The sequence below is a fragment of the Balaenoptera acutorostrata genome, chromosome X, assembly GCF_949987535.1.
Source record: "Balaenoptera acutorostrata chromosome X, mBalAcu1.1, whole genome shotgun sequence".
NCBI classification, from domain to species: domain Eukaryota; kingdom Metazoa; phylum Chordata; class Mammalia; order Artiodactyla; family Balaenopteridae; genus Balaenoptera; species Balaenoptera acutorostrata.
Genome location: NC_080085.1, coordinates 21,021,080 through 21,043,358, shown reverse-complemented (window position 1 = coordinate 21,043,358; position 22,279 = coordinate 21,021,080). Strand labels below are relative to the sequence as shown.

General features: G+C 48.2%; 1 pseudogene; it reads left to right on the top strand.

Annotated features, from left to right (window-relative positions):
* Positions 1–610: 610 nt before the first annotated feature.
* On the top strand, positions 611–3,075 carry LOC103008571 (tubulin epsilon and delta complex protein 2-like; annotated as a pseudogene).
* The last annotated feature ends 19,204 nt before the right edge of the window (positions 3,076–22,279 follow it).

The window sequence follows — 22,279 nt, the reverse complement described above, 5'->3', positions numbered from 1 at the left end:
GTCTTACAGGAGCAACAGGGCACTCGTTTCCCACTGAGGTATCAAGGTTGAATCAGAGGACAGTAGAGTATTAAAGCTAGAATTTTCCATAAAGATGGAGAGGCAGTGTTTAAGAGCCAGTGCTCTGGTGTTAGCCAGTGCTCTACTTGAATGGCAGCTCAGATTTTTCACTCCCTTGGGCAAGGCTCTGAACCCCTTTAGGCCCGGTGTCCCCATCCATAAAATGAAACTAATGAAAGTATCTGCTTCTTTGTGTGGATGTAAGGACTAAATGAGACAGCGCACACGCAGCACTTAGCACAGCGCTCAATAAATGGTAGCTTGTTATTAGGCGCAAGATCAATTCTCCAGGGATTTTAGAGATAAGGATACTGAAGGCAGAGGGGTGGCCCAAGGTGCCAGAGTCAGGTCGAAGTAGGGGAGAGATCGAAACCTCATTGTCTCAGTGACAAATTAGTGAAAGGAGCTTAGCGATGATATCCATGCCAACCAAAAATGCCTTTTTTTTTCTCTTAAATTTTTGTCCGCACCGTGCAGCATATGGGATCTTAGTTCCCCGAGCAGGGATCGAACCCGTGTCCCCTGCAGTGGAAGCTCAGAGGCTTAACCACTGGACCCTGCCGGCTGCTCGCGCCGGTGGATCCCGCGCCCTGGAGGGGGCAGGAGGCAGCGCAGCCCGAGGCTGCTGAGCCTCGGGTGCGTCCCTTCCAGGCTGGTGGCCGAGCTGCATGACGCCCTGGACTCCTGCGCCACGCGACAGCGGCAGCTGGAGCGGAGCCTGCGAGTCTCCCGGCGGCTGCTGCGTGCCTGGGAACCAGCCGAGACCCCGGCTCCGGAGCCAACCACAGGGCCGGAAACTAACGAAGAGGCCCCATCTGCAGCATGCACACCCAGCCCGCAGACCTCACGGAGCTGGAGCTTCTGACCCACGCACTGGAGAAGGCTGTACGGGTGCGAAAAGGCATCTCAAAGGCTGGAGAAGGAGACAAGGGCAGGCCTCCAGCCTGAAGTCTGCGTCCATGGCCGCTTCCCCTGCCACCAGAGCCTCTGCTCCCCCCCAGCGCCTCACGCAGGGCTGGTAGCCGTGAATCAGAGACAAAACCCCCCAGGGGCATCCGCCAAACCAGGGTGCCTGCCAAGGACCTCCCTGAGCGCAGGCTTCTGTCAGTGGGGGATCAGGCCTGTATGGGGAAGGGGCCAGAGCCACCAAGCCTGAACCCGGCCGCAGGGACCAACAAATAGTCCCGTTGGCTGCTCCTCAGGCCCCAGAAGCTTTTACACTCAAGGATAAGGGGTGGGTTTCCCAGACCCTCACTGGATGAACTACTGTCTCTACCTGATCAGATCCCAGGCAGCAGCAGGAGTCTGGGCTTGGGGTGACAGGGATGGCAGGGCACTGAGCTGGATGTGGGCCAGGGGAGCCCCAGGATGCCACCCCATGAGGCCCAAGCCCGGAAGCTGGCAGAGTGGAACAGCTGGCTGTGAAGGTGCCACGTTTGGTGCACTGGGGCCTGTCCTGTGCCCTATCCACGTACCCACCCGGCCCCGGGGCTCCACGTGAGCTCTCGAAGGCCTGGGCTCTGCTTTCTCTTCTCCCTGCCAGGTGGGACCTGGACTGGGCCGGCTCCTGGGGTCACCCTGGAAGCCCTGCCTGAGGGGTGGGTGAGCCTCATCCCTCACTGGGCTCTGAGTAGGGAGTGGGGCCTGCAGCCCCCAGAGTGACACAGAGCTGCCCTGGGCACCAGCTTCTCCGACAGGATCCTGCTGCGGCTGCCCGAGGCTTCCCGGAATTCCCGGCGAGGCTGGGCCTCGAGGCTGGGGTGGGGGAGGGGAGACCGGGGAGTGTGGAGAGCAGGGAGGCTGAGGCTTCCCGCTGGTAAGACTTCTCCCACGGGTCCCTCGGCTTTCTCTGCTGGGTGGCGACACTCTCCGCGTTAGGAGAGTCAGCGCCCCTAGGACCGCTGTAGTCACCTTAGACTCAGCCAGCGGCCTCTGAGGCCCCCAGCTCAGCCTCTCTCAAGCTGTGATACCTTGAGCAAGGCACTTAGCGTCTCCAAGTCCCCATCTGTCTTCCTGGTGGAGATGACAATAATAGTAGCAGCTTCTAGAGGTGCTGTAGGGCTTAAACGAGGCGGTGCCTTTCGGGCGCTTATGCTGTGCCTGGTACAGAGTCAGCATCCAGAGCTCTCACCACACATCTTGGTTACCGGTCACTGCTGGCTCCTCTCCCCTTTTTCCTTGAATTCTCTCCTAGCACTTCCCAGAGTGGGTCAGCTCTGTCACCCTTTTCACGGACAGTGTCCCCTCGGTTCCCCAGGACCCCCAAAGGCCCCTCCTGACATTCAGCAGAGCCAGACAGCGCAGGCTGGGGCCGTTACCCTGGCCCTTGCCTACTTCTCGTGGCCCAGCCCAGCTGGCTGGAGTCACCACACTGCTCTCTGGTTTGCGGGCTGCGCACGTGTGCATCCCAGCCTGTGGGCCCAGCTCAGCTCTGCAGAGACCAGTGATTCTGTGGATGCTGCTACCACCGCCAAAACCCAGTCCCTGCAGAAAACGCAGACAACTTCAAGCTGGCCCAGCTCTAGGCTCAGCGCCGCCGAGGTGCAGGCAGAGTTGCGGCACCTGCAGGAGGCCTGCTTGCTGCTAAGACTTCGAATGGGGAAGAGCTCACGGCAGAGCCCAAGGACCGGATGCAGGAGTACCGCTGCCTGCTCACCCCGGAGGGGCTGCAGGCCAGCGCGGGGCAGCGTCTCCGCCGGCTGCGGGAGCGGTGCACAGTACCCAGGAGCTGCAGACCCCGGCGGCCCTCGGGCTGCGGGGGGCCAAGCTGCACCAGCAGATCCACCTGGAAAGGTCCTGATGGCCGAACTCCTCCCCCTGGTGAGCAAGCAGGAGCCGCTGGGGCCACGCTGGCTCGTGCTGTGCTGGGCTGAACACAGCCTGCTCTGTGAGGGAGGCCAGCACTACCTCCCCTCCTTCGAGAAGATAAGCCTGCTGACTGAGCCCTTCCCGTGGCCAGGCCCACCCCCAGTCCCCCAGGACCTGCAGCAAAGGCAGGCTGCCTCAGCCCCCTAGCCTGACTGCTGGGGAGAGCCGCGCTTCCCTAGGAGGCATTAAATGAATGGGCAATGAGGGGATTTTCACTGGAGCGGTGAGCCGGGGGCCCAGAGGTGCCTGTACCCCCTCAGGAAACCAGGTTTCCAAGGGGCGGGGACTGCCCCCTGGCTCTTCCTGAGGAGCTTCGGGCCTTTCTCATGGCTGCTAAACCTGCTGGTCAGGGCTCAGCTTGCCTTGGCCTTCCACAGGCTCAGGAGACGTGAGGCTACTGGGGCCCTTTCTTAGCTACCTCTGTTTTCTCTTGCTGTACACTTAAAAGCCACCTCTGTGACATTAAAACCACTTTAGAAAGTATATATATTTAAATCATTAAAAAAACCCCAAACCCTTGGACCCACCAGGGGAGTCCAAAAAAAGTTTTTTAAATTTTTTAACAATGTCTTTTTAAAATAAATTTTACCATTTCTTTCTTCTTAATTTTTAAAAAAATTTATTTATTTATTTATTTTTGGCTGTGTTGGGTCTTTGTTGCTGCGCACGGGCTCTCTCTAGTTGCGGCGAGCGGGAGCAGTGCGGTGGCTTCTCTTGTTGCAGAGCACGGGCTCTAGGCACGCAGGCTTCAGTAATTGTAGCGTGTGGGCTCAGTAGTTGTGGCTCACGGGATCTAGAGAACAGGCTCAGTAGTTGTGGCACACGGGCTTAGTTGCTCCGCGGCATGTGGGATCTTCCCGGACCAGGGCTCGAACCCGTGTCCCCTGCATTGGCAGGCGGATTCTTAACCATCGCGCCACCAGGGAAGCCCAACAATGTCTTTTTAATTCAACACTCTTGACAGACTGGAGCAGACCCGTCCCCGCCCCGTCCTCACCCTCTATAATGGCCTGAGAGTCAGAAGACCTTGCACAAGTCATATCATCTTGTTAGGCCTCCATTCCTCCTTTTGAAAATGAGGGGTTGGCCTGACTCAAAGTGACTCAATCAGTAAGGGAATGTCATCGTCCATTACATATTAAAGACTGTTATAAGATGTTCAAATCCAAATTTGTTGATTTTTTAAAATAATGATAAAGTGAGCTGGTTGCACGGACTCAGAGCTGAATGGTGCCTCCAGGATCGTAAGTACCGAGGCAGGGAGCTTTCTCTGGAACAGTCCTATGGGACATTTGGGTGCTTTGCCTGCTTCTCCAGCTGCGTAGCCTCCAAGCCCGGCTCTCTGGCCCTCCCCAAGACTCCAAAAGCTATTTAAAAGTTTGAATAAACTCCTTAAACTAACTAGAGTAGATTCTGATGTTGGCAACTAAGAACTCTGATGGATTCAGAATAGGATACGTTTAAAATTAACCCAATAATGTTGCCACAAGTCCCAAAATGTTCAGAATCAATGTCTCAGAATATTTTTTTCAAAGTCAAAGTAACTCTTTCAAATCGTAGCAAAATAAGAATGCTTTTGGTTCTACCACATGTGCATTTACCTCCAAGAATGCCGACAATCTCCAAACTGAAGAACGGCCATAGGCGAACAATCTGTTGAAAAACAGAGTCCTACTTTGCAGTGGGATTTTGCAAATACATTTCTTCTACAGTATGTGTAAGAGCCTCATTAGAAGATGCCTAGCACTGACCTATAAGGTGAACCTCAAAGTCAGACCTTTTCCTTTACTAGCACCACCATCTCTTACTGTGAACTTCGTAATCGTGAAGCTGAAACACCATGGACTATATACTCACTGTAATCAGAAATTTCCAGAAGCCCTAACGCAGTGCTTTATGCTCTGCACTGGCATTATGAAACTATTTATGGTTATCAGAAATCTCCCTAGAAGGATAAGGGAATAGAAATGTCACTGAAAACAAAAATGTCACAGGCATGAATATTATAACAGATTAACTGACAAAGCTGCCCACTTCCCTCCATTATGTAATGGACAAAGGGAACTATTATACAATTACTCTTGTTTTATGTCAAGGGGGAAAACTGATGGTGCCATGAATTTCAGATTTATTGGAATTTGGATAAATTTTCTCTCAGGTGAAGTTTCAACTTACTTTGTCAAGAACTATTTAGACACTCATAATTTCAACCATACATTAATATTTTGCTCTTACACTGAGGCTGCTTTTTAAAAAATCTGTACTTCAAAACCCCAAAGAGTCTACCAAAAAACACCTGTTAGAACTAATAAATTCAGCAAAGTTGCAGGATACAAAATGAACACACAAAAATTAGCTGCACTACTCACACAAGAGCCATGAGGTGGAAGCAACCCAAATATCCATTGACAAATGAAAGGATAAACAAAATAAAGTATACACATACAATGGAATATTATTCAACCTTAAAAAGGAAGGGCTTCCCTGGTGGCGCAGTGATTAAGAATCCGCCTGCCAATGCAGGGGACATGGGTTCGAGCCCTGGTCTGGGAAGATCCCACATGCCACGGAGCAACTAAGCCCGTGCACCACAACTACTGAGCCTGCACTCTAGAGCCCGCGAGCCACAACTACTGAGCCTGCGTGCCACAACAACTGACCCCGCGTGCCTAGAGCCCATGCTCCCCAACAAGAGAGGTCACCACAATGAGAAGTCCGTGCACCGCAATGAGAAGTCCGTGCACCGCAACGAAGAGTAGCCCCAGCTCACCGCAACTAAAGAAAGCCCACACACAGCAACGAAGACCCAATGCAGCCAAAAATAGATAAATAAAATAAATAAATTTATTAAAAAAAAGGGAAGGAAATCCTGTCACATGTTACAACATGGATGAACCCTGTGGTCATTATGAGGTAATTATGGTAAGTGAGATAAGCCAGTCACAAAAAGACTTTATGATTCCACTTACATGAAGTACCTAGAGTAGTCAAACTCATAGAAACAGAAAGTAGAATGGTGGTTACCAGAAGCTGGAGGGAAGGAGAGTTGTTCTTTGATGGGTATAGTGTTTCAGTTTGTGTCCATCAACAGATGAATGGATAAAGAAGATGTGGCACATATATACAATGGAATATTACTCAGCCATAAAAGGAAACGAAATGGAGTTATTTGTAGTGAGGTGGATGGACCTAGAGTCTGTCATACAGAGTGAAGTAAGTCAGAAAGAGAAAAACAGATACCGTATGCTAACACATATATATGGAATCTAAGGAAAAAAAAAAAGGTCATGAAGAACCTAGGGGCAAGACGGGAATAAAGACACAGACTTACTAGAGAATGGACTTGAGGATATGGGGAGGGGGAAGGGTAAGCTGGGACAAAGTGAGAGAGTGGCATGGACATATATACACTACCAAACGTAAAATAGATAGCTAGTGGGAAGCAGCCGCATAGCACAGGGAGATCAGCTCGGTGCTTTGTGACCACCTAGAGGGGTGGGATAGGGAGGGTGGGTGGGAGGGAGACGCAAGAGGGAAGAGATATGGGAACATATGTATATGTATGACTGATTCACTTTGTTATAAAGCAGAAACTAACACACCATTGTAAAGCAATTATACTCCAATAAAGATGTTAAAAAAAAAGTTCTAGAGAACTTGACTCATAACAATGTGAATACATTTAAAACTATTGAACTGCACACTTAAAAATGGTTAAGATGGTAAATTTTATGTTTCTAGACCATATGTCTTACCATAATAAAAAAGACCAAAAAACTCTGTGCTTCAAAAAAACATAAAGGTGTGTTTCAAATCCAGAGACTTCTACCATAAGAATGTATCCCATTAGCATTTGAGAATGCAAAGATATTTCCATATTGTATTTTCTTGCCCTACATTTACTCTGTAACTGAGGTATCAGACTTTGCTTTCCAATTCAAGTGATCCCTCCCTCCCGCCCCCCACCCCCGGAATTGTTCAGAACGCAACGCTGAAGCCCTTACCTGCCCAGACTAGTAGAAGTCCATCTATTCCTACTCTCTTGCCATCCCCTTGTATGGTGAGAATCCCTTGTGATTTTTAGTGTCCAGCCTGAAAATTCCTGCCACTCTTTGTGGGAGTCAGAACCCTCTTGACATTAAAGAACACTACAATCACCACCAGTTGGCCATCAGGCAACCAGGCCAGGAGAACATGCAGCTGATGCCAGGGCTCTTTGGACCCATCCACATGGCCACTGTACCAGGCCAAGCCTGTCCCCAGGAGGACTGCACTGGGACAAGTTCATTGGTGCCCCATACTCTAGACCTTGGAATACCACTTCTGATCCAAAGCTACAGCCAGCCCACTGCTCCAGTCTCAGCTACCCGCAGATAGTAACTGCACTGCATTGCCGGTCCCTACCTCCAGTGTGTGGTCTGCATTGCCTCGGTTCACTGCAACAGACTTCATCTCTGAATCTTAGGGAGAAGGCTTGGTGCTGACAGTGCCATCCCTTCCAGAAGGCCCTTGGCCTTCTCATGCTAATTTTCCCATCCCTCTGCCAGCAACCCTCAAACTCTGTATATCATGAATTTGCTGAAGGAGAAATAAGAAGGAAAATTGACCAGGTACTCAATTACAACCCTTCTCTCTTTTTTTAGTCAAAGGGGTAGAATGGAGGTAGCGTCAGGTAGAAATACCAAGGTGGGATGATGCACAGAATATTCTTCTCCACAGTTATTTTCCCCTGGCCGCTGGGTTTACCACCTCTGAAAAGCCCAAAGACCTTTCTTCACTGTACCATTCTTCTCATCCCTGTTTCTCTTTGGATCTCCAATTCTGTCATTGAAGAGTTCCTATAAGTGTTCATTGAGTTGAATTGCAGTCAAGGTTGGAGAGACAAGGGTTATTCAAATGTCCTTGGTTTCAGATCAAGTATCGATATAATATTTTAATAAAGCACAATTATACCTAAAGGTGGTGGAAGGTGGGTTCGTTCCAGATTTGGCAGAAAATAGCTTACAGTTTAATGCATCTCTACAGGTTTTGAAGTTATAATCTATGTTTGAAAATGTATCCAAGATATGATGTTGTGGCACTGTGACATGTGATAATGATGGTGACATGGTCTTCCAAACAAAAACGTTATCAAGTGCTTTTTATGTGCTGGACATCACATTAGGTGTTAACAACCTTGATCGTTTGAACCATACGACATCCTGTGAGATAGGTAGAATTATCTCCACTTGGTGAATGAGGGAACTGAAAGTAAAAGAAGCTTCCCCAAATTCACAGGACTAGTTAGCAAAACGTGTAGATTTCAAACCCAGGTCTGCCAAGCCTGTGTGTGTCCACTATCCCGTGACACCGCAGCACCTAGGGTTTCCTGCTTTCTCCCTTCACCCCTGTCAAATAAAAAATTATTCAGATACTTGTAAAAGACGGTAAGGAAGACAGTTCAAGAAGGGGACTACTGCAATGGGGGACAGAGATTGGGCTCAACTCCAAATACAACGAGGATTAGTGGAGATTTATAGCCAAGGAGCAGGGTGGGAGCGGCGCCCAGAAAATTACTAAGAGGAAACATTAAGGCTAGTGGGGTTCTTGCTAGACTGACTCAACAGGATTCTTGCTGAAGGTAGGCCAGGGTGATAAGAGATATTGAGGGTGGGGATCGAGAAGTTTGATCAGATATCAAGGATGGGGGTTTTCACTAAACTGACTCAGGAGGAGTCTTGCTAAAACTGAAGTAAGCAGACCAAGAACCAAGCCTACAGTTGAGGCATAGTCAGAAAGAGAACTCAGAGGAAACTGACTCAAGTTTGGTCAAAGAATCATTGTCACCCCTTGGGATGGAGGTGGTAGCAGCCATAGCGGATGGAGAAAGATAGATGATAGGTGTATATCTAAGTATGGCAAGGGAATTGCACAGGAAAACATGGCCAGACCAGTGAATAGCCGAGCAATGATGGAGAACTGAGGAAGGGGCTACTCCCACATATTCCCAGATATGACAAAGCCTAAGAAAGCTGGAAAAGGTTTACACTGAGAGCCCAGATTGGAGGAGCTGTGTCTTCTGTGGTATTGCATATTAGAATAGCAATGCTAAACAACAAGATCCTACTGTATAGCACAGGGAACTATATCCAATCTCCTGGGATAAACCATAATGGAAAAGAATATCTTAAAAAATAATGTATATATGTGTAAAACTGAGTCACTTTGCTGTACAGCAGAGGTTGGCAGAACATTGTACATCAACTATACTTCAATAAAAATAATAATAAAGAAGAGAAATTCTCCTCCTTCTCTGCCTATGTTGTTCAGAGCTTGTTAGCTCAGCAGATTTGAACAATGAGTTTAGGGTCAAAAGCTCATCCCCAGGTGATTCAGTTTAGTAAACATGTGGTATGGCAGATTGCATTATTATCCTCAATTCCTGACCCTTCCCCACATCATACCCTTTTAATTAAGGCTTTGCAATCCCTCTCACTAGAAGCAGAGTAGATTTCCCCATCCCACTGATATTGGACTTGGCCATGTGGCAAGTTTTGGCCAATGGGATATTAGCAGATGTGATGCAAGCAGAGGCTTGAAATGCACCTTTGCAGATGGGCTTGTTCTCTTGTGTTTCTGCCATTGTTGCCAGCAGAACACGTCCCAGCTAGCCTGCCAGTTCAAAGAGGAGGAAAAGCACTTGGAGTAGACCTAGACCCAACCATACCTTACAACCAAGCCTAGTCAAGGCTAGCCCGAATAAGCCAATCCCCAGGTGCATGAGGAAGAATAAATAATTGTTGTTTTAACACAATGAATGAGTTTGGGTGGTTTATTATACAACACAGTTGTGGCACTAGCTGACTGATACATGAGGATATCCAGACATGAGCAGGACATGACAATAAGTGTCTAATGGTGTGCACACGTGTGTGTGATGCCTCCTGCACTGTGATGAGACGCAACAGTCCTTCCAGAGCATCACTTTCGTAGCCAAAAGGACCACGCGTTTACATACATACCAATGCTAGGGGAATCCCTTTGTTTGTTTTTTAAACTAAATTATAGGACAGCTATTTCTTTTATTTATTCTTTTCCATTATGGTTTATTACAGGATATTGAATATAGTTCCCTGTGCTACACAGTAGGTTCTTGTTATCTATTTTATATATGGTAGTGTATATCCGTTAATCCCAAACTCCTAATTTATCCCTCCCCCCTTTCCCCTTTGGTAACCATAAGTTTGTTTTCTATGTCTGTGAGTCTGTTTCTGTTTTGTAAATAAGCTCATTTGTATCATTTTTTAGATTCCACATATAAGTGATATCATATGATATTTGTCTTTCTCCGTCTGACTTACTTCACTTAGTATGGTAATCTCTAGTTGCATCCATGTTGCTGCAAATGGTATCAGTTCATTCTTTTTTATGGCTGGGTAGTATTCCATTGTATATATGTACCACAGCTTCTTTATTCTTTCATCAGCCCAGCTGTTTCTATAATGCCCTTAACTCCTAAACCTGATGTCTAACCTCTAACCCTGAACCTAACTTTAACTTCTAACAGCTAACCCTAATCCAAACCTCTAACACTAACCCCAAATCCTAACTCTGATGGTTACCCAAATCCTTATCCCTAAGCCAAGTACCAGACTCTACCCACAATCCTCTCACCCCAAACCCTATCACATGACTCTAATCCCTAACCCTAACCCCAATATGTAAAGCTAACCCCTGACCCAAACCCCAGTCCCTTTCTCCATGACACTCTGCTTACCAGCCACAACTCCGCCCCTCCCCCACCCCACCCCACCCCACCCCATCCCCGCCACGCTCCCTCCCAGGAGGAGCAGCTTTTCTAGAGAAGGACTTGCTATTTCCCACAACCCTTTAGGCCAGGCTAGGCCAACCAGCTGGAAACTCTTTGGTCTATACTTGCAGGTTCCCCCAAGTAACTGAGCCTCTTAGGCCTGACCTTCCAATCCCAGCATCGCCCTTACTGACCCATCCTGCTCCAGGAACATGTCATTCCCCAGCCCAATCCTGAGACAGGATGACCAGCTTCAGTTCTCTGGGAAATTAATTCAGGAGGAAAAACTCTTCCTTCATAATGTTCAGTAAACTTATTTAGTTTAACTCCAACTTTGGAGCCAGCCTGCCCCGCCACTTAAATCCTAGTGCAACCCAGGCAAGCTACGTAACTTCTCTGTGCCTCAACTGCTTGCTCTATAAAATGGGTTTAATAACAGCAGCTCTTTCATAAGGTGACTAGAAAGATTAAATGAGTTAATATATAAAAGCACCTAGAATGGTACCTGGCACCATAGTAACCACCAAATAAGTGTTCACTTTTGTTAACATTAATATGACTATTACCAAAAAAAAAAAGTGTACGTTTTCCTCTTCAGACTCCCACTTACTTTTATAATGAGGGCAAAAAACCTAAACGTGCTTATTTTAGAAATTTTACAAAGAACAGAAAAGTATAAAGGATAAAAATAGCCCACATCCATCCAGTTACTTACATTTTGAGGACAAAGGATAATTTGACTTTGCTAACAGTCTGCATTTTAGTAGATTTTCACTTGCTGCAGCCCTGCCCAGCCAAGCAGAACTGTACTTTGATTTTATTTTGCTCTTGGCACTCAACTATAATTCCAGGCATAACATAGGGTCTCTGTATGTTTGTCTTTCCCACTAGGTTGGAAGCTCCTGGAGGAGAGGAACAGAATCTCTTTACTCTCTGCATGCCCTGGAACACCCAGCACAGAGCCAGACCAGGAAGATGCCTCCTCAATGCCAATACGCCTGGCTTCTCCCAGCTGTACCACTCCAGAATTCTGTTTCACAACTCTTTGCTCAGAAATGCAGGATTCTAGCAGAGCTATCTCTGAAATAGAATGTAAGGTGAAAAGAATTCCCCCATTGTGAATTTGGTGGGGGGGGGGTGGAGGGCGGTCTGCAGTACCTCTGCTCAAAGATCTTAGAAAGGGTGCTTTCCTCTGTTGGGTAATTGCAAACATTTTTTCCCACAGAGTATGTGGCTCATTAAAGTGGTGATTTTTGGGCTTCCCTGGTGGCGCAGTGGTTGAGAATCTGCCTGCTAATGCAGGAGACACGGGTTCGAGCCCTGGTCTGGGAAGATCCCACATGCCACGGAGCAGCTGGGCCCGTGAGCCACAGCTGCTGAGCCTGCGCGTCTGGAGCCTGTGCCCCGCAACGGGAGGGGCCGCGATAGTGAAAGGCCCGCGCACCGCGATGAAGAGCGGTCCCCGCACCGCGATGAAGAGTGGCCCCCACTTGCCGCAACTAGAGAAAGCCCTCGCACGAACCGAAGACCCAGCACAGCCAAAAATAAATAAATAAATAAATAAATTAATTAATTAAAAAAAATAAAAAATAAAAAAATAAAGTGGTGATTTTCCACTTGCAGGTATAAAAATGAAGAGAAGGCTGGGCAAAGCCAGGCCCCAAAGAGACATGGCATCTGCTAGCTGCCTGCCAAAGACCACTAAACAATAGAGGGTCCTTTCTCAACACAGATAACTATACTCTAATCGACATCAGTCCCTCTCTTAAGGAAGCTTACCAAGTGGCAGCAAATGCCATCCCAAGCAGTAAAATGAGAAATAGAAACATGAGGCTTAATGTAGCACGAACATGGGTTTTGAGAAAAATTATTTTTTAAGAAAAAGTTGGGGGGCTTCCCTGGTGGCGCAGTGGTTGAGAGTCTGCCTGCCAATGCAGGGGACATGGGTTCGAGCCCTGGTCTGGGAGGATCCCACATGCCGCGGAGCAACTAGGCCCGTGAGCCACAATTACTGAGCCTGCGCGTCTGGAGCCTGTGCTCCGCAACAAGAGAGGCCGCGATAGTGAGAGGCCTGCGCACCGTGATGAAGAGTGGCCCCTGCTTGCCGCAACAAGAGAAAGCCCTTGCACAGAAACGAAGACCCAACGCAGCCATAAATAAATAAATAAATAAAAATTTAAAAAAAAAAGAAAAAGTTGGAAGGAGCAAGAGAGGATCGAACAGACATGTTAATTTCAGGGATAATCCTGCTTTCCATCCATGCTCACTTCTGTCCTCTCCTTTCCCTTTCATCTTTCCAATTGGCCAGATGTTCACAGCAGAGAGAGCTGATGTAACCGAGATTTTCCTTTCCCAGAAAGGCCTTTTGTGATGTTTCCATGCAAACCGAATAAACTTACTGGAAGTGAAGTAGGGGACAGACGCAATAAAAGAATGAATGTGCAAGTTTACAATCCAAAAGAAGAAGAGGCTCTTCCCCCAACTTATGAGCAGCTTCTAAATCACACAGAGCATTAGCAGAGGCAGAATATGTATGTATGTGGATGGATGAAATGCTTACATTTTATATAAATCTATGCATCTGCCTCCAAAAGTGGACAATTAAGAAGTAGAAGTAATCAAAGCTTGACTCTGTATACCAAAATCCAGGAAAGTGCCAGGGCTGTCTTGTCATTGGTGTTTTTCCTCCCCCATAATAGATTCTCTTCCCTCTTCCATAAGCATTTTACCAGGCTATGTTTAGAATAGACGTCAGAGCTGGGAAACCAACTAGCAAAGCAAGACTTTCCCAATGGTGCCATCTGGTGGTACTTCTGTGTATTACAACATGGCTTTGACCTGACGCAGACACAGGGAAAGCAAAGGGCAAACAACTTGGAATTAATCCTTTCATGATTTTTAAAAAAAAGTCGAACCTTTGTGATTTGGCATTGGATCGTGTGTGGCAAGTGTCAAACACACAGGTGTTGAGAGAAAGTGCTGCCACATGACAGAAATCATACATTAAGAAACAAAGTTTTGGGTCGGCCTGAACACTCAGCTGGTTTCATGAATTAGGTGAACGCCCTGTCCATTTTTTTTTTAATCAAGCCATGAAAATGTTTACAAAAGACCTCTGGGGAGAGATTCGTGAAAGTGCAACTTCTAGGGAAAGGGCTTAGAATTGCTGCATTTTAGAGAGAGAAGAATCCCTTCAGCTGTGGGCTTCTGAACCTGGGGACCACAATCCTATTTTAGGGAAAGTGGACTCCTTGCTTTTGAACATAAAAAGTGGTGTGTTGGCACAGATGGGCATTTTAACATAAAGGGCATTTTATCAGGTTCTCAAAGGAGTCCGTGGCCTAGAAAAAGCTAAGAACAAATGCCTGGGATCCTAACCTAACCTCATACCCTGTTAGAAAATTCTGTCCACAACAGTCTCGACAAATTCAGTTACTCTCGGTTTGAACTTTACTGTTATGGAGACATCATTGCTTTGAGGCAGTTAGTCAATGGTAATTACTTCGAAGCCTTCGGAACTTTTAATACTGAATTGGACTTCCCCAGAATGTCAACCCACTGGGCTCAGCTACTCTCTCCATCCTATTACAGCGCGCTCTAGTCCTTCTCCAAGCTTGGATGGCCTTCCTGCAAGTCTCCCCCTTTCCAGGCTAAACCCACCTAGAACCTTTCATTTGCCATGGTTTTCAGATCCTTCATTTCCCCCTCTCTTTTTGTGAGACAACACTTCTTTGACATTGACAACCTGACGTACAAAACAGAACGCCCTACCCCCCATGACAACCCCTTCCACCTACAGAGTGCCTGACTTGAACTTGTTCCAAACACCCAAGGTCTCTTTTTAATTTCTACACCGACCTCTAGTTTAACCAAGAGTTTTTCACCCTTTCCAGGTTAAAGAGCACTGGCCTTAATAAACAGTAAGATAAAGGACAAACAAACCAGAAGCTGTGTGCTTCTTCTTTCTGCCATTGTTTGTATCACTTCACTCGCCCCAAGCAGACCCATCCTTTCCTTCTTCCTGTTTCAAATAGAACATAAAAGCTTTTTTATTGCTATCATTACTATTGTTCTCAAATCTGAGCTTATTCTGGTCTTTTGATTTCCATCCTGAGAAATTTATGACATGCTTTGTGTTTTGCCTTTAATGATGCCAGATTTCTGGTTTTGTACATATCCCTTTAAAATCAAAGCTATCAAGAGCCCTCTGTGCAGCCTTGATGGTTTCCTTAGATCTGCCCCATTTTCTCTCTTCTCCAGCCTCCTTTGTGGTGATGTATCATGAACAGTTTTTCTTAGCAACCATTTTCTCTTGCTCATCTCTATCTTTTGGATTCTCTGACCATGAGCTCATGACCATATTTTTGGTAGATTTTTAAAAATCTTTTTTCCTAAACTCTGGACACATGCCTGGGGATCCCTTTCTTGGCTAGGTCAAATTGTCCTTGTCATTCTCTCCTATTTCCCATCACTCCCACTGTCACCTCATGGGTGATGATTAGGATGGGTGCAGCATTATCCTTACGCTCTCATCAACACCGTAAGGCAAGAAAGGTAAACAAAAGAGACAGTGGGGGACTTTCCTGGTGGCGCAGTGGTTAGGAATCTGCCTGCCAATGCAGGGACACGGGTTTGAGCCCTGGTCCAGGAAGATCCCACATGCCATGGAGCAACTAAGCCCATGAGCCACAACTACTGAGCCTGCACTCTAGAGCCCGTGAACCACAACTACTGAGCCCACGTGCTACAACTACTGAAGCCTGCACGCCTAGAGCCTGTGCTCTGCAACAAGAGAAGCCACCGCAATGAGAAGCCCACGCACCTCAACGAAGAGTGGCCTCTGCTTGCCACAACTAGAGAAAGCCTGTGCGCAGCAACAAAGACCCAATGCAGCCATAAATAAATAAATTTAATAATTAAAAAAATAACATTTGCTGATCAGTTACCTTGTACCGGGCACTGTACCAAACTATTGTATTAAAAAAAAAAAAGACAGGGCTTCCCTGGTGGCACAGTGGTTGAGAATCTGCCTGCCAATGCAGGGGACGCGGGTTCGAGCCCTGGTCTGGGAAGATCCCACATGCCGCGGAGCAACTAGGCCCGTGAGCCACGACTGCTGAGCCTGTGCATCTGGAGCCTGTGCTCCACAACAAGAGAGGCCACGATAGTGAGAGGCCCGCGCACGGCGATGAAGAGTGGCCCCCGCTCGCCACAACTAGAGAAAGCCCTCGCACAGAAACGAAGACCCAACACAGCCAAAAATAAATTAATTAATTAAAAATGCAACTGTGGGGGAAAAAAAAAAAAAGACAGTGGCACATGATCAAGGCCAGAGATTAAACCAGGAAGAAACAGACAGACAAGGCAGTTCAAGAAGGAACTCCACGAATGCTGGCTGCCTTTCACAGCTTTGCTCTCAGGCTCAGCCTGGTGCAATGGGGGAAGGGGTGGATTTTCAGAGAACCCAGCGTGGCTCCAAGATCCAGCAACGGAGTAAACAGAAAATATACTAGGCAAGGGTGGGTGGACGCTGTTGCCTCCTCCTTACCTTGGGGATGCTAATTCCAGAGCAGAAGCAGCGTAAGTCTTCTGGAACCTCATGATCTGCAGGACGTGGACCTCTTACCATCCTTAGGCCGAGGCGGTCCCGGAAATCCAGCCAGGCTGCACAGACCGACTGACGGCCTCAAAGCCCGCAGCTGAGGGATGAGGACCCGCAGGCGAAGCCTGCCCTCCGGCTGCAGACCAGCAGGCCCACCTAACACCAACCCTGCGGGCGGCAGGCGATTTCATAAGAGACTGTCCTTGTTGCGAGGTGAGCAATTCCCAGCCGCCCTGGCAGCACCATTGGTGTCCCACCTGTGTGGGCTCAGCGCTCAGTCCCACGCAGGCTGACAGCTTTTCACCACCAGCTTCTGCAGAGCGTGCACCACACACCCAGGGCAGCCAGGAGTTCCAGGGAGCAGTCCTCAATCGCTGATGAAAGGGACCCGGCCGCACAACATCCCAGTTTCTCACCACCAAACGGGGCCACTTGGAGATGCGCGCTACCCAAGCTGCCTGCTGTCCCCAGTCGTCACCTGCTCACTGACACCAATAACTTGTCCTGACTGCCTTCCCTCCTCTTTCCCCCACTTTCCTGCTGGTGCTTCCTGGTTTCACCTCCCAAGTAAACTGCTTGCGCTCAAATCCTAGTCTCCGGGCTTCGAGGGGGACTCGTGCTAAGACACACCTGATTGTAGTTCCCTAAATCACATCCCCCAGCTGCCCTCAGGGCTCACATAATGAGCGCTCCCGCTCCCGGGTGGTGTGCTTCAGCAGCCTCTCCCTGACTAGCCACCCCTGGAAGGCATCTCACGAGGCTGTTTCCGCGCTTTTCCACGTGGGTTCACAAGTGAGCTCCTGATAACACTGACTCAGCGCTCCTGGGAACCCGGCCCCCGCAAGCCGCCCCCTACTCACCCTCCCTGCCCCCTACTCGCCCTCCCTGCCCCCTACTCGCCCTCCCTGCCCCCTCGCCAGCCTCCAACAGTCAGTCCCCTAAGCAGTGGTGCTCAGGGCATGGCCCGAGTATCCCCGCCCCCCCCCATCCGTGTTATCTGGGGAGCATGTTGGAAATGAGCTTTCCTGGACACTACCAACTGAATCAGAATTTCTGCAGGCTGGGGCTTTCCTGGTAGCGCAGTGGTTGAGAGTCTGCCTGCCGATGCAGGGGACGTAGGTTCGAGCCCTGGTCTGGGAGGATCCCACATGCCGCGGAGCAACTGGGCCCGTGAGCCACAACTACTGAGCCTGCGCGTCTGGAGCCTGTGCTCCGCAGCAGGAGAGGCCGCGGCAGTGAGAGGCCCGCGCACCGTGATAAAGAGTGGCCCCCGCTCGCTGCAACTAGAGAAAGCCCTCGCACAGAAACGAAGACCCAACACAGCCAAAAATAAATTAATTAATTAAAAAAAAAGAATTTTGCAGGCGAGGCCCGGGAATCTGCATTCTAAGCAATTCCTCCAGGCATCTTATACAGCCTGAACTTTGAAATCAGCTGCTCGGAAGCGTGAGCCTTCAGCAATCAGCGTCATCAATTTACCGTAATGAGTTCCCAGCCCAGCCTCCTCCAGCAAAACCCACAGCACTCAGCAGCCAAGCTCAGGTGCTTCATCCCCTTTACCGTTTCTGTGTGACCCTCTGGGCAGTTTTGTGTGTTTTTCCTGCCCTCTCGGCTTCTGACACTGCTTTGCCCATAGTGCAGAGGGCAGACACGTGCCTGGGGTTGTAGGCTTCCTGGGGGAGAACTCAGCCAATGACTGCCAGGCATGGGCATCTGAAAGCCCAGCTGCCTGGCTTGGATCTGGGACAAACTCTTGGGGTGAGTTTACCCTCAAGAGCTCCCCTGGGGATCTGGCCTCGACTGGGACTTCGCTCAAGATCACCCTTTGCTTGCCTTCCTCCCCTTCCCTGTCCTGCTCCCGCCCTGCCCTTCCTCCTGAAGAAACCTGAATCCTCATCTCAGGCTCTGCTCCTGGGGACTTTTACCTACAAACCTGTTTTACTTATTTTTCCCTGACTTTTGCTATGTGAGTGAACTTGAAAATAGCTCGTTACACCATAAATAACTCTGCTCAGTATCAAATTGTTCACAAGCAGTTTCAGTTACAATGAAAGGAGGTGCCTTCGTGGATGGAGGTCACGAAAGCCAGTGCCCCTTTCCCTACTCTGCCATTTCCTCTGCCCTTCAGTCATTGCTGAGACTTCATGAGCACTTACTGCTTTCCAGGCATTGTTCTAAGCACTTCATGTCTAGTATGTCTTTTAATCCCCACAGCAACCCCTTGATAGTCACACTTTTATCATTTCCATTTTCTGAGGAGGAATCAGAGCACAAAGATAGTAGAGGACTTGCCCAAGGTCACACAACCAGTGGCAGAGCCAGCAGTTAATCCAGGCCATCTGGTCCTAACATCTGTGGCTGACCTAGATCTCTCTCCCTTCTCAGACCCACACTGTATTTATATATTTACATATTTATTTGTGTATTTGCATATTTACATATGTATGTATTTGTTTGGCATAACTGGCATTATGGCCTGTCTTGCTCACTGTGCATTTTTTTTTTTAAATAATGCCAAGGCGAGGTGGGTATTGATTGGGCTTTTTTTTTTTTTAAGTATTTGTTTATTTATTTATTTATGACTGTGTTGGGTCTTCGTCTCTGTGCCAGGGCCTTCTCTAATTGTGGCAAGCGGGGGCCACTCTTCATCACGGTGCGCGGGCCTCTCACTATCATGGCCTCTCTTGTTGCGGAGCACAGGCTCCAGACGCGCAGGCTCAGCAACTGTGGCTCACGGTCCCAGCTGCTCCGCGGCACGTGGGATCTTCCCAGACCAGGGCTCAAACCCGTGTCCCCTGCATTGGCAGGCAGATTCTCAACCACTGCGCCACCAGGGAAGCCCACTCACTGTGCATTTTATGTGGATAGATCTTGTCTCAACTCCAAAGATGGTAAGCCCCTTGAGGGTGGGACCAACTGGCCATACACCTGCAGCTTCTCCCTTGGCAAGGCCAGGCCCCCGTATGTACTTGTATATTGATTCCTCATGTTCTTCACCAATTTCCTCCCACCCAGGCCTTGGTCCTTTTTCTTCAACCACCTCCTCTGGCTACAGACCCAGGCTTTCTTCTCTTCCTCCTGTTCCATCACCATCACATGGCATGACCAGTAGGTTGTCTAAATCTTTATTATACAATATATAATATTGTGTGTATATAGGCTAACTTTGTGACTATTAGTCAAACCTAAGCCTATATAAATCTCCTAGTCTTCTGCCCCAAATCAAGATGTATTTTGCATACTTTGCTATGATGTCTAAGTTGGTAGACTCTAGCCACATGTGGCTATTTAAATTTAATTAAATTAAAAATTCAGTTCCTCAGTTCCACTAGCCACATTTCAAGTGCCCGATAGCCACATGTGGCTAGTGGCTACCAGAATGGAACAGCACAGATACAGAACATTTACACTGCCAACTAAAAACTGTTGCTCTCCACCTGGTTTTACAAGAACAAAGTCTCTAGCCACTGCAGTGGCTGACCTTCAACACCTGCCTGAAAAGAGTACAGGGTGGAGACCAGGAATGAGGCACTCTGTGCTCTGGGAAGAACTGGCAGAACAGGGCTTCAGATAGATATTTTCAGGAGAAGATTTTATGAGCCCAATTTCTTGCATCTTCTCATATCTAGAAAAGCACTAAAATCACGAACAGAGACATCTGCTCCTCATAACTGGCAGCACCCTTCTGCCAAAATGTGTGCTTGATTGCATGTACCCCCCTCACTAAAATCATATATAATACTGACCTCTCCCCCTACCTCTTTGCAGCAGTTCCTCAGAGCTAGCTGAGAGGCTGCCTCCCAGGCTATAGTCCTCATTTTGCCCCAAATAAAACTTAAGTCACAACTCTCGCATCGTGCTTTTTTTTTCCCAGCCGACACCACAGGAAGTCCTATTGGATAGTGAGTGCTACTTCAGAGGCTAGCATAGCTGATTTTTCTCTTGAAGACTAAATAAAATTATTTCTCTTTTGCCAGATTCTATAGACTCCCACACATCGCTACTAAAATCCCATTCATGTCTGCCCTAATTTACAGGGTTACTCATATGCTGCCTGAGACGCAGGCTGGAGGATGGGGGTGAAGGTAACCTCTTCCCTGATCCCCCGGGTCCCAGAGAATGTCGGCGGCACCTCGAGTTTTGCAGGTTGCAACCTTGCTTCTTCATTTAGGGGACATTCAAGTACATCCCCTCTCGTTTGCCAGCCCCACCTCCCCTGAGTCTCCAGTCCTCAAAACACTTGGGAATGTAAAGCTTTTTAACACAAAACTGCAACAGGGAAGAGCAAAATCTGACTCCGTGTTGGATCTGTTTCTTTTACTTTAACCTTTGCTTTTCATTGCTTTTGTTACTATAATCACTAAAAGGTTGCTGTCTATAGCCTTAAGCATACATAATGGCCTCCCTCAGGGAACCTGTGCCCCTCTGCCTGAATATTAAACTAAAGTGCCTTTGTTCAGCTCACAGGAAAACACCCGGTGACCCTGCCCACCTGTGAATGGCTACAGAAAAGAAGAAATTAACACATCCCCTCCCTGAAGCTGGCCAAACCAGGAGATGTTTTGCAAGACTTAACGGCCTTTTTACTTTACTTCCTCACCTTCTCCCCCTCTCTGTTCTGTAAAAGAAACTAATATCCAGACCCCATAAGATAGTATTCTGGGATGCTAGTCCGCCATCTTCTCGGACACCCAGCTTTCTGAATAAAGTCGCTATTCCTTGCCTCAACACCTCACCTCCCTATTATTGGCCTGCTGTGCAGTGAGCAGACCGAGCTTGGATTTGGTAACAAAACTACACAACACACTTTTCTCCTCTCACTGTTGAAATCTCTGGTTAAAAACCAAATGGGGGCCATGAGCCTTGTCTGCATCCATCTCCAGGGCTACAGAGGGATCCAGAAAATTTTCACACGTTAAATGCATTTTCTTATAACTAACACAGCTGACATTCTTTAACTGTTTGGATTCTTTCTGCCTTTAGGCAGCAAAGGACAGCAGCGGTTTTGTCAACCCCGCTCTTAAAATCAATTAAAGTCCTGACCACTTGAGTAGTCAGTTCCTGCCAATACACCAGCTCCATCTGCACCTCAAAGAACTTGCTTATGCTGATCAGGCCTACTGAAGTGACCTTCTGCACATTCCCAGGGAATCAGTACAACGTCTCTTGCCAGGTGCAAACTGGCCTATTAAAAGGGATTTGTTCAGGGCCCCAGGAACTAGAGAGCAGTTCCCAAGGGCACACACAGCTCTCTAAGGAGACTCGTGACCCCGGAGCTTTCAGACTCAGTTTTGCTTTCCTTTTCTACCTTGTTATTTCTTTATGTTTTCCCTACACCATCAGTAAATGTTTGTCAAATATTGTGAGTTTGTCTTTGGAAAATTAAAGGAGGGGCTTGCGTCCATTGCTGGGAGCAAAGTTCCAGAGGGCAAAAATCCCCTGACCCTAAACCTCTGCAGACACAGGCTGGCTGAGGTGACAGCCCTGACCAGGATGATCTGTGGGAGTATAGGAGCCTTCAGCAAAGCTCTCGCAGAAATATTTAGAAGAGGGAATCTGGGAGGACTGGAACGGTGGTGGTGTGGAAGATGGGCAGAGTACCAAGCAGGTCCCTGCAGGAAAGAGATGGCATGCTCAAAAAGTGGAAGTGGAGAGAGTTTAATAAAGAGACGAAGTACAAAATGAGCGCAGGGTTAGAGGAAATCAACAAGGGATGGGGAAACACACCAGGGCAAGAGGAGGAAGCAGCCTCACACCTAGGCCTGAAGGGGCAAGAGGAGGGAGTAGTCACCGAAAGTGGTGGCAGTTGTAGCTCGTGGCAGTTGTAGCTCGGGGAGAGGGCTGCCTGGTAGCAGGTGTGGCCTTCACTAGAGAAAAACAGCTGCTGTCCAGCCCAGCCAGGCAAGCAGGAGCTGGGGGAGTAAATACCCCGACCTCTCTTCCTGCCTCCAATTTCCTGC